This window comes from Arabidopsis lyrata (genome assembly GCF_000004255.2).
Source record: "Arabidopsis lyrata subsp. lyrata unplaced genomic scaffold ARALYscaffold_3, whole genome shotgun sequence".
Taxonomy (NCBI): domain Eukaryota; kingdom Viridiplantae; phylum Streptophyta; class Magnoliopsida; order Brassicales; family Brassicaceae; genus Arabidopsis; species Arabidopsis lyrata.
Genome location: NW_003302553.1, coordinates 18,328,764 through 18,342,514, shown reverse-complemented (window position 1 = coordinate 18,342,514; position 13,751 = coordinate 18,328,764).

Below are 13,751 nucleotides of genomic sequence, written 5' to 3'. Positions count from 1 at the left end.
GCCAATATTAACACTACATCACTTCTACACCTACAATAAGTACATCAATACAAATTAACACATTTAAGTAAACAAATACAACAACTAAAAAAAAGATTCATATATTTCAACTATATTAATTATAATATAAATAAGTAAATGAGAAATAATTATTTTATAGTATGAATTTAAAAATCTAATAAATTATAAATTATTATATAAAATACAGAAAATACAATTATGCTCCGCGGTGTACCGCGGGTTAAATACTAATTCATTTGGTATTTGTGATTTTCCCACGATAAAATAGATAAAAAATAAATATCACAGCTTTGAGGAATTTATTTTATATCTTACCAGACCCGGCTCAATAAATTTTAACGAATCAATGTGTCATTTTTACTATTCATATTATGAAAACATGAACAAAACAAATGCACAAAATAAGTATTAGTCGTCACTAACACCAATCAACGAAAATAAATCATGTTTTAGCTAATCAACACGAAACTAAGAAATGCATTGTACCAATTGGATATAATGTTACTTTTTGATGGATCATATTTTAAAAATATTTAAAAGTAAACAATACTTAAATGAGAACATACATATCCAAGCGCATAATTTCTTGACGATCCAACCTCAAATTCAGCAGTGTCGTTTATGTTCTACAACACAATTGTTGGCTAGAATTAAGATAAGGCACACTAAAATGAAGATGAGTGAGAGAGAAGAAAATGTTAATTTCAAATAACTAAATAAAAAAAGAAGTTAATTTAGAAACATAATCATTGCTTGAGCTGTAGTAGAGAGCTTCTTGTAGAGCATTGAAGAATGTTCTAGCCGTTAAAAGAACAACACACCAAGTGTCTCGATTTTATTGAATTGATTAAATAAGAGATTTGTAACATGAAAACATAATGTGAAGAAGAAACGCTACGGTTTTCATTTATTAGATAGAGTAACGTAAGGTAAAAAGGGATACTTAATTATAAGAGTAAATTTGGAAAAATACCCTCTTTTTGTTTTCACTTTTGAAAAATACCCTCTCTTTGTTTTTCTTTTAAAAACAATTTTTAAATATATAAAATTACTAAAAAAATCTTATTGAATCTTAATAATAATTAAGCAAAAGGATCTATATTTTTTAATATGAAATCAATTAATTGGTAATAACTAAATATCTAAACAAAGTTGTCCGTTGACCAAATCATGTTCGTTTTTCACCATAGATGTTGTTTTGTAACTTTGCATGTTATATAACTAATAGTTCCAAAGATTCATTATCCTAAATATTTTTTCAGAACAATAATGAATAATAGCATTCTACCAATGTTAAGTCATAATTTTTTGTTAAGTCATATGGTGCAGATTTTAATGATTCATTATTATTGAAAACAAATAAAATAGTTTACTTTGCAAAAAAAAAAATCAAAGAGAATCGTTTAATTGAATCAAACTTTGGTAGTATGTTGAGTTAAAAAATATGTTTGCTACGTTGGAGATTTTTTTTCATATAATATGATAGATATTAAGCGATAGAATTTATTATATTTTAAAATTTAATCTTGTTAAAATTTAATATATAAAATAAATAAACTACCTTTGTGTAAAATAAATATATATATAACCATGATTAATATTATTTCGAATTTAGTATATATTTTTTCTCTGAATTTTGAATTTTATTTATTTATTAAAAATATAGCTTTAAATTTAAATTTGAAAAAATTATCATTTTATATATAATTGTAGTTTTTATTTTAAAAATATAGAAAAAGGTTATATTTCAAAGTATAACTTAAAAACAGGGTAATTTTCAAAATCACCCTAATTATAATGTCTAGACAGATATGCTTAGAGAACAGAATAAACAAATGTTCAGTTATTTTTTTGAAATTTATTTTGAGTAAATTTGGATAAATGGCTTCAGTAAAACTATTTTTGACTTTTCTTTTGAAATTATCCTTTTCTTTCTCTTTTAAAAACTATATTTTATTATATTAAATTACTAAAATGGCTTCAGTAAAATTTAATATTGATTAAAAAGATTTTATACGTAAAACAGAAAATCTATTAATTTAGTTTTGAAATTAATATTTGAAATAAATAACAATTTTAGTAATTCTTATCTTAAACATTTCTTTTAAACAATCTAAAATAATTGTGAATTCACTTATCAAGTGAATCATGTTCCTACATTTGATTAAAATTTAATAGTTCATCATTACCTTTAAAATCTCTTGACTAAAATTACTTTTGATTGGATTTCCATTAGTTTTTGGTACTCCATCTCTAATCAATAACACATGTAAATAAAACAAAGAATATTATGTTAGAGCTATAAGCCTTACGTTGATTTAATCAATGATACACATATATTACATCATTCTACCAATGTTAAGTCGTAATCTACGTTAACCTTGAAATTGGAGCAGACTTTAGAGTTGAAGAATTTGATTGTTACGTTTTTGTTTATACAATATTAAGGGATAAACTTTATAGACTTTTAAATATTTTTAGATATTATTTTATTAAATTTAATATAAAAATAAATAAACTATTTTTATCTCAAAAATAATTATAAGGATAATTAATATTATTTTGAATTTTTCTCTCAATTTTCGAGTTTAGTTATAATTTTGTAATTTAAATATAGACGAAATTGTCTTTTTACATATAAAAATTTGTAAGTTTCATTAGAAATAGAAAAAAGGTATTTTTCAAACGAAAACTAAAGAATAGGGTAGTTTTCAAAATCATCCATTTATTTTCCACAGTATAATTACAAATTAATCGCCACTAGTCATATATATAAAAGTTGGCCAACTCTCTCCATATGAGTGCCACATCATCACATGAAAAAATGACTTGTGTCATTCTACATTATTTAAATAAAAAGATTAGCAAAATTAATTGAGAGAAAATCAAAAGTCTTTTGTTGTCTTAAATTCTCCATTAATCTCACTCTTAATTGATTTTGTTTAAAAACTAAAAAATAAAGTAAAAGATCATACTAATATATTAAGCACTACTTTCATTTTACTCTTCTTATATTATTAAATTTTTTTATCGATGGTCATTACTCGATAATTGCTAAAAAATTACTTGTGTTGTAGTTTATATATTTGCTACCTAACTTCATGTTACGTTTTCTGAATATGGCATTCTCTCTTTTAATTTTTGTGCGTTATGATAAGTTGGTAACATTGTCACATAATTTTTTCCACTTAAGGGTCATTTGAGACGTTAGACATACCAAGAAATTTAAAACACGAGACTCTCTCCTATATGGTTGTATGCAAGGAGAGAGATCTAGAGTGTTGACTTAAAGTACTAGCATATTATGATGCGGTTGGCGTACAAGATGACGAAAGAGTAAATGGAACAAAGAATTTTTTGTTTAGAATTAAGTTAAGCAAGTTTCAAACCACTACATACCATTGTATTAATATATCAAATATTATTGTTGTATGTATTCATGATAATGAAAGATTAGGATCGTAGGTATATAAATAATCAGGTTTATACATTAAAAACGTGGAATTAATATTTCGAGTCAAAGATGAATGTAATCATAAAAATTATAACTATAGAAAATAGATATGACTTTATTAATTATATAATAACACACACAAAATAACATAAAATGCAACAAAAACTATACTCATATTTTTTTCTGCAATTTTTAACACAAAAACCCACGCGTAGCGTGGGTATTCATCTAGTTATCATTAATTGGAGAGGGACACATGTCAGATGCATAGGATGCCAAATGGCATGATAATAGAGCTTCTTCAAAAAAACCTTGTCATATTATATAAGATACTTTTACAAACTAAAATGTGAGAAATATGTGCATCCTACCCATATATGAAATACAGTACCTATGAACACGCGGTGTCATCTAAAAATGTGATCGATAAATACTATAAACCAATGTTTTTAAGGACCATCTCAGGGACTGATGTCGATGAAGAAATGTCGTTTGAGTTGAACATTGTGAAATGGTAGCTTGGACAGTAGGACTACTATTTTTTTTTTTTTTCTCCTCTCAACTTGTAATGACATTGCAACGAAATTCTTTGCAAAAAAGTAAATAATATTCACTACAAGAATATGACGCATTTATAGCATAAGAATATAGCAATTAACGTTGTTTTCCTATAATTGACAAACACCGTAATATGTTATAGCGTTTGGTAAATTTAAAACGCTATACTTTATTACTCGGGTCAATGTTTTTGGAATTAGGTTTAATATTTGATAGCACTTTTTTGGATTAAACGCTATTGAATCTATTAGCAGTAAACGATTAAACAATGCCCGCCTCTTGGAAAAAAAATTTTGTGGGAAAAAACGAAAAATTTGCCTAAGGTACATTTAGACTCTTCATTGTTTAGACTCTTCAGTACTGTTCATCTCTCTCTCGATTCTTTATCTCGATTCTTCATCTCTCTCTGTAAATCTCTCTCTGTTCTCGACTCTCCATCTCTCTGTTACTCGACTCTCCATCTCCATCTCTCTGTTACTCGACTCTCCATCTCCATCTCTCTGTTACTCGACTCTCCATCTCCATCTCTCTGTAACTCGACTCTCCGCCTTCTTTTCTCAGTTAATCGATTCTCCATCTCTCTTCTGACTCGACTCTCCATATCTCAGTCACAGATCTGGTCGTACATTGTAAAGGTTAGGGTTTTGAAAATTGATTTGGGGTTTCGTTTGTGAAATTATCATATTTGAGCTTCAATTTGGGGTTGTAATCGTTTTAGGGTTTTGTTTTAAGGTACTCAGAGTTGCAGAAGCTTTCGATAGCCATTTCTAGAAGCTTTCGGTGAATCAACAGGTATGTAATTGAAGGTATTTCGATGTTTTGCATGTTATTGTTTTGATTTGTTTTAGTGTGTTGGTCTCAAACTTGCTTGTTTGTTGGTTTCAATCTTGCATGTGTGTTGGTTTCGAGTTAAGCAACTGTTTTGATTTGAGTTAGTGTTTCTCTTTGTCAGTTTCAAACTTGCATGTGTGTTGGTTTCGAATTAAGCAACTGTTTTGATTTGATTTAGTGTTTCTTTGTTAGTTTCATACTGTTTTGTTAAAACCAAACTTGTTTCTATTTTTGTTAGTCATGTTTCTCTTTGATAGTCTTGTAAATTGAGCTATTGTTTTGATAAAATCAAATTTGTTTCGATATCAACCTCTGTTTAAACCAAATTTAACTAAAACTAAACTCGTATGACACTATATTATACTAAACAAAGTATTATGCTACTTTGTTATATATGTATTTGCTCTTTGTTTACTAATATATTACTGAGTAGCTGCATATATATATATATATATATATATATGATTGCTCTTTGGTCTAATATATATAATATATCATATATATGGGCTTGGAGCTTGGTGTTGTTGTAAAATGGATAAGTCTTGGGTATGGCTGCCAAGGAATAGCATCGAGTATGAGAAAGGAGCAACTATATTTGTTTATTCATCAGCGAGGAGTTTGGGAGATCCAAAAGAAATGTTCTGTCCATGTAAGGATTGCCAGAATCTGTGTCATCAACCAGTAGAAAGAGTTTTGGAGCATCTAGTTATTAAGGGAATGGATCAGAAATACAAAAGAAATGAATGCTGGAGTAAGCATGGGGATGTAAGGACTGATAAATCAGATGCTGAGCCCAGAAGGGAGTTTGAAGCTTTTGACCTTATTAGAACAACTTTTTATGATGGAGAAGACCATTCTGATTCTGAGAATCAGAATGGAGATGATAATCAGGAGGCAGAAACAAAAGAGGAATCTGATTTTAGGAAGAAGCTAAAGGAGGCTGAAACTCCACTATACTTTGGATGTCCAAAGTATACAAAGGTGTCTGCAATCATGGGGCTGTACCGCATCAAAGTGAACAGTGGGATGTCAGAGAATTACTTTGATCAACTTTTGAGCTTAGTGCATGATATGCTCCCTGGAGAAAATGTGCTTCCAAAATCAACAAATGAGATCAAGAAATTCTTGAAGGTGTTTGGTTTTGGATATGAAACCATTCATGCCTGTAAGAATGATTGCATTCTACACAGAAAGGAGTATGAGCTCAAAGATAGCTGTCCAAGATGCAGTGCTTCAAGATGGGAAAGGGATAAGCACACAGGTGAAGATAAGAAGGGGATTCCAGCTAAGGTACTTAGGTATTTTCCAATCAAAGATAGATTTAGGCGAATGTTTAGATCCAAGAAAATGGCTGAGGATTTAAGGTGGCATTTTAATAATGCAAGTGAAGATGGTACAATGAGACACCCAGTAGACTCACTCAAGTGAATAATAAATGGCCAGAGTTTGCTGCTGAACCAAGAAACCTTAGATTAGGTCTTTCAACTGATGGGATGAACCCATTTTCTATTCATAATACTAAGTATAGTACCTGGGCTGTTTTGCTAGTTAACTACAACATGGCTCCAACAATGTGTATGAAGGCAGAGAATATTATGCTAACACTGTTGATACCTGGACCTACTGCACCAAGCAATAACATTGATGTATATCTAGCACCATTGATAGATGACTTAAAGGATCTGTGGAGTGAAGGTATTCTGGTGTATGACTCATTCTTAAAGGAAAATTTCACTCTTAAAGCTATGTTGTTGTTGAGTATCAGTGACTATCCTGCCTTAGGGACCTTAGCTGGTTGTAAAGTGAAAGGAAAACAAGCTTGTAATATCTGTGGGAAGGATACACCATTTAAGTTGTTGAAGTTTAGTAGAAAACATGTCTATTTGAGCAACATGAAGCGACTCAGACCAGGGCATCCTTACAGGCGTAGACGAGGCTGGTTTGACAACACTATAGAGGAAGGGACAACAAGTAGAATTCAGACAGGAGAAGAAATATTTGAAATACTCAAAGATTTCAGAAATGATTTTGGGAGACCTTTGGAGAGAAAGAGTAAAAGGAAAAGAACAGACTTGGAAGAAGATGATATGGTTTCTCAAGATGAATATGATGAAGACACTGATCAATGGAGATGGAAGAAACTCTCTATTCTTTTTGAATTACCTTTTTGGAAGGTAAATTATTCACTTAACATTTTCCTTACCTTTCTAAGCTTAACAATTTGTAATGACTTGTTTTTTTTTTATCTTAGTATTTGCCTGTGCGTCACAACATTGATGTGATGCATGTGGAGAAGAATGTGTCTGATGCCTTAGTGTCAATTTTGATGCAAAATGCCAAATCAAAGGATGGCTTGAAAGCACGCAAAGATTTGGAAGATATGGGGATTCGTAGTAACTTGCATACACAGTTAAGAGGAAAGAGGACATACTTACCTCCTGCTTATTGGTTGTCTAAAGAAGAGAAAAGGAGATTCTTTAGTAGGCTAGCCAGGTTTAGAGGGCTTGATGGATATTGTGCCAATATCTCAAATTGTGTATCTGTTGATCCACCAGTCATTGGTGGATTGAAGTCTCATGACCATCATGTCCTCCTTCAAAACTTGTTACCTGTTGCTTTGAGAGGGTTGCTGCCTAAAGGACCTAGAATTGCTATAAGTAGATTATGCAACTACTTCAGCAGGTTGTGTCAGCGTGTTATTGACCCTGAGAAGCTAATCACATTGGAGTCTGAATTAGTTGAGACATTTTGCCAGCTTGAAAGATATTTTCCTCCATCTTTGTTTGATATCATGTTTCATCTACCAATACATTTGGCTAGAGAAGCTCGTCTTGGTGGACCAGTACACTTTAGATGGATGTATCCATTTGAAAGGTAGTATCTTACCTTATAGTCTCTGTTAATTTGTAATGATTTGTATGATAAATTTGATGACATATTTTCTGTCTTATTGTGTTCTAGGTACATGAAAACTCTAAAGGCTTATGTGAAAAACTATGCAAGGCCTGAAGCATGTATGGCTGAGAGATACTTAGCTGGAGAGTGTATGGCCTTTTGCTTGGAGTTTCTACAGAATTCCTTATCATTACCAGAAGCAGTCAACCGCAATGAAGATGTTGAGAGTAATTCACTGATCCTTGAGGCCAGGACACTGCAGAAAGTTACTCAAGTGTCACTTACTAGTAAAGAGAGAGAAATAGCTCATAGATATGTTCTGATGAACATGGCTGTTATGGATCCATACATTAAGTAAGTATAACCCATTTCTGTTATTTTATTATTTGATTTAAATGTGTAGTAAAATACTTCTTTTTGCACTGAATACAGCAACCTACTGATGCCAGATGTATGGGCAATGAAACTCTACTATGGAAGATGCATGCAGATCAGTTCTTAGAGTGGATAAAGGAGAAGGTGAACATATTTGCTTTTAATTTCATTCGTATATATAATACAATTATTAACTGACTTGTTTTTTAATGTTTATAGATCCCTACAAACTCAAATGAGCATTCCACGCAACCGAGATGGTTGGCCTTTGGACCAAGGCATATTGCCCAGACATACAAGGGGTTTGTCATTAATGGACATAGATTTCATACAGATGACATGAAAAGGAAAACTCAAAACAGTGGAGTCACATATGAAGCATTTTCAATGTGTAGATCCAGTGCCAAGGATACTAGACTACATGCTGATATAGTTACATACTTTGGAGTAATAAAGGAGATCATTCTGTTGGACTATCATATGTTTCAAGTCCCTATATTCAAGTGTCATTGGGAAAACAAAGGGAATGGAGTGAAAGAAGAAGATGGATTCACTCTTTTGAATCTTCATTTGAACCAGTCTGCATTTCTTCAGGATCCATACATTCTGGCAGGCCAAGCAAAACAGGTCTTCTATTCCAGAGTAGATGACTCTTCACCTTGGTATGTAGTAATGAAGGCGCCACCAAGAGGATACCATGAGTTGGAGACAGAAGAGGAGTTTGCTGCAGCACCAATAGTAACCCAGAAAAATGTAGAATTAGGGAATGAGTCTGATGATGATGAAAGTTTCTATGTTAGGAATGACTGTGAAGGTGTCTTAGTAATGGAGTAATAGATATAGGAGAAAGATTTGAATGTTTTGATTCTGATTTGGTTTTTGAATATATTTTGCTTGGTAAGTCATCTTCTATGTTATCATTTTGTGGTTTTAGTTGTTTTGATCTGTTTGGTGTGTTTCAGGTAAACAGGTATGTCTCCTAAACTTAAGAAAACCATACCTCGCTGGAGTAATCGTAAGCAAGGCATTGAGCTGAGTTCTGAAGTTGGATTACAAGTGCACAGAAGAAGCAAGAAGAATGTTACACAGAAGGTTGACATTGGTTAGCAAGAACATGAAGAGAATGTTGCAGAAAAGGATCACATTGAGCAGCATGAGCATGAGAGTGTTGCAGAGAAGGATCACATTGATCAGGAGACTGTAGCTGATGTTCTTGGTTCTAACTTGGCTGCAGAGGAGCAGGAAATTGAACAACAAGCTGATGAGGAGGATACACAACTAAATGATGAAGAAGTTCATCAACATGTACATAAAGATATGGGTCCAGAGGAAGCTGCAGCTGGTGAAGAAGAACAGGTGCATCATTTCACTGAAGAAACTCAAAGCCAGCAATCAGTGAGCAAGAAGAGGAAAACAAGAGGACCAACTAGGATGCGTAAAATTGCTAAACAACATGATGAAAAGGTAGAGGTTTAATTTACTTCTCTTGGTGAACATGTAGGGGTTGGATCTGTGACACTATCATCATTCTTTGGTCCTCTTGTGAGAGAGCATGTACCTGTTCTGCTGGATGATTGGAGGCACCTATCTGATCAGACTAGGGACACATTATGGGAAGAAATACAGGTATATCTGATCCAACAAATTTAACTTATTCTTTTTCAGTGTTTGTGTATGATATTTTAGCTTTTTTGTAGGGGAGGTTCAATTTGACAGAAGATTGGCAAAAAGATTGTGTTTTCAAGCAGATGGGTTGTGTGTGGAGGGCTTCTAAGTCTAAGCTAACTGCTAAGGTGCGAGCTGTAAAGAGCAAAGCAGAATTACTTAAGCTAAAACCAAGTAATATAGAATCATTGTCAGCTTGGAATGCTTGGGTGAAGAACAGAATGATTCAGTATGATTGTCTTAAAATAGTTATTGACTAATTCAAATATTTAACTAACTCCACTATACTTTTGTATGAAATAAGTGAGAAGTACAGGAAGTTGAGGCAGACCCAGATTCCACACACCACCAGTCGCAAAGGGATGAACCGCCTAGCTCATGAGATGGTATATGTCTACTCTCTGTTAAATAAGATTGGTAATGATGAGAGTTTCACTAATGACTATCTTACTTGATAGAAAAAAAAAAGAGTTCAAACCCAAAACTGGTGACAAGAAGCAAGGTTTGAGTAGCAGGTCATACACACTCAGATGGGAGACCAGTAAGGCCTGAATTTGCAGAGACTATTGTGAGTTATTAATTTCACTATCTTTTTTTTTCTATTGAGAGACTTGCTTTATGTTGACATTCTGGTGTTATTAGGAAAAAATTAAATCGATTGACAGTGAAATGGGCTCCTCATCAACAACAAATCTCAAAGAAGATGCTGTTAGTCAAGTTTTAGGAAAAGACAAGCCTAGAAGACTTAGAGGAATGGGCAGAGGGGTTACTGCAACTAAGTTAGCATTCATGTTAGCTAGAGACTCTCATGTGGAGAAGCTAGAAGCTAAACAAGCTGATTTACTGATAAAGCTTGAGGAATTGCATAATGTAGTGAGTGGCTTAGCTGGAAAAAAAGTAAGTCAATACTAAACACTTGTGTTCTATGAAGCAAAATTAAATGTTACTGAACAATGTCCATTGATTCTTGTCAGGACCAGTGTGAAGAGGTATCTAAATCAGAGGCTAGTGATCATAGTAAAGGTGTTAGATGCCAGCTTCTTGATTGGTGTTCAGAGGATGATGTTGTTGTGGAAGAAGGGGAATTCTGCTCAGCTGAACAATGGTACAAGATTGGTCGTATTCCACTTGGTCGTCATGCTGCGGCTGTTATTGTGAAGTCAGTATCTGATGAAACAGCCTCTCTATGGGGACCTACACCATCTGTATTCTTACTTGGTGAAGCTTTGGGGACCAAGATTGTCTGGCCTTTTGATAAGATCATTCTAGACAATGATGCAGACTCCCCTATTGAGAATAAGACTGCAGGATCTTCAGTAAGGTTTTCTTTCCTTTACTTGTCAAATATCAATATAATATATGAGCATAATCAATTATTATTTATGAATCATTAGGCTACAGATGGATCTCACGCAAAAATCCTCATAATTGATTGGAATTTGGCTGACTCTGTGGTTGCTGAGGGACGATTGTGTTCAACTGACAAGGACGAACTGGTCAACAATATGCCTCTTGGTCATTCTGCTGGAATTGTTAATGTTGAGAAATTGATTCTTGTCAGGACCAGTGTGAAGAGGTATCTAAATCAGAGGCTAGTGATCATAGTAAAGGTGTTAGATGCCAGCTTCTTGATTGGTGTTCAGAGGATGATGTTGTTGTGGAAGAAGGGGAATTCTGCTCAGCTGAACAATGGTACAAGATTGGTCGTATTCCACTTGGTCGTCATGCTGCGGCTGTTATTGTGAAGTCAGTATCTGATGAAACAGCCTCTCTATGGGGACTACACCATCTGTATTCTTACTTGGTGAAGCTTTGGGGACCAAGATTGTCTGGCCTTTTGATAAGATCATTCTAGACAATGATGCAGACTCCCCTATTGAGAATAAGACTGCAGGATCTTCAGTAAGGTTTTCTTTCCTTTACTTGTCAAATATCAGTATAATATATGAGCATAATCAATTATTATTTATGAATCATTAGGCTACAGATGGATCTCACGCAAAAATCCTCATAATTGATTGGAATTTGGCTGACTCTGTGGTTGCTGAGGGACGATTGTGTTCAACTGACAAGGACGAACTGGTCAACAATATGCCTCTTGGTCATTCTGCTGGAATTGTTAATGTTGAGAAATTGTTTAACAAAAACGCATATCTGTGGAGACCAAGTCTGGGAAAGTTTTTGATGATGAAGGATGTACTACATGAGAACATTGTATGGCCTCTTCAGAGTATACAATTTGTGAATTCCTCACCAAGGGATGAATCAGCAGCAGCAGATAAAAGACCATCTCCTCCATTGGTAAATTTTTTGAACTTTTTACTTTAAGTGAATTGAAGAATGATGGATTTAAGTAATTTTTGATTTTTGCTTATTGTAGAGCTTAAGTAACAGCACTGGTAGCACAAGCAAATCAGTCAAGAAGAAATGCATCTTGTTAGATTGCAAAAACTCCAGAGAAAAAGTAGCAGAAGGAAGAGTATGTCCATCTAATCCATCTGACACAGTCCATCATATGCCTCTTGGTGCCAATGCGAGCAAGGTTTGGGTAGAAGTGTCAAAGGTTGGAGATGCAGCTGTGTGGAGACCAAACTCTGAAATTCAAACCATTGCCGATGCAGTAGGTAGTATTGTGGCTTGGCCTAATGATAAAATCATGTTTGTCTAAACTGTTTGAGTACCAACATTGTTATTTTGGTGAATTCAGTACTTGCTAAGGCATGATCATGTAATTTGAGTACTTACATTGACATGTTTCTCTAATATAAATTTCATTTTGTCTTTTTAAATCTGTTTTATATAATATTAATTTGTAAATAATTTGATCAAAACATAATTGGAACTAGAAATAGATGGTCACATATTGCACCAAAACAAAATGCCATTAATCGAAACAATTGCAGTTTAGTAACTGCTATTGTCATTTTATATGTAGCAAAATAAATATGCTGTCAATAATAGTATTTAATATCGAATATTAATCGCTATTATATTATTAATTATAGCATAAATAAAAGCGCTGTAATAACGAACTTTTTGGTAGCATAACAAAAAACCGCTATAATATGTCTCCGACCTATTATGACGGACGGTGATAGAGCGCTTGTTAAAACGCTACAGTAGAGTTATATAGCGTTATTCGGGCGCTACAGATGCTTCATTTTTCTGTAGTGATTGAAAAGTTTGCCTTCAAATATAGAATTATTTGGTGATATGTTTGAAATGTTTCCCACGTGTATTTGAGGTTGGTGAAAGCCTTAATAAATTCTTGCTTTGCAACGACTTTACTAGATCCATTTAAATATTTGTGAACCATTAACTGTTTCGGATGTAAAATACTAACTAGAGCTATACATCGAACTAGATTGTTATCCGCGGTACACCGCGGATTAATTATTTGATTTTTTTTGTCTTTTTATAAATTGATGAATTTGTTGTATATAATATTTTTTGTTGTACATTGCGAGTCACATGCGTTGTAACTAAAAATGAAAATTTTAAGTTGTATTTGTTTTGTTTTGTGTTTAAAATTGTATAATTGTATTTTGATTTGTTAATCCCAGGATTTCACCCGTGATATATTATCCCGTATTAATATCAATCCAAATCCGACCCGTCCCACCATATAATCATGTCCCGTAAAATTAAACATCATTTTGTTATTTCTTTTAATAACACTTTTATTTAAAAGACATATAATTCGAGTCAATTTAAAAGTTTGCTTTCAAATAGTTTCTATAATATATATATATATATATATATATATATATATATATATATTTTCAAATTAGTGTGTGTTTTTAGACCAACCCGTAAAAATATTTTTAAAATGTATATTAAAATACTAAATAATTATATTTCGATTTGTTAATTTTAAGATTTCACCGTGGTATATTGTCCCGTTTTAGATAATTGTAGAAATTAAGAAAATATCTGAATGACTCAATTCCGG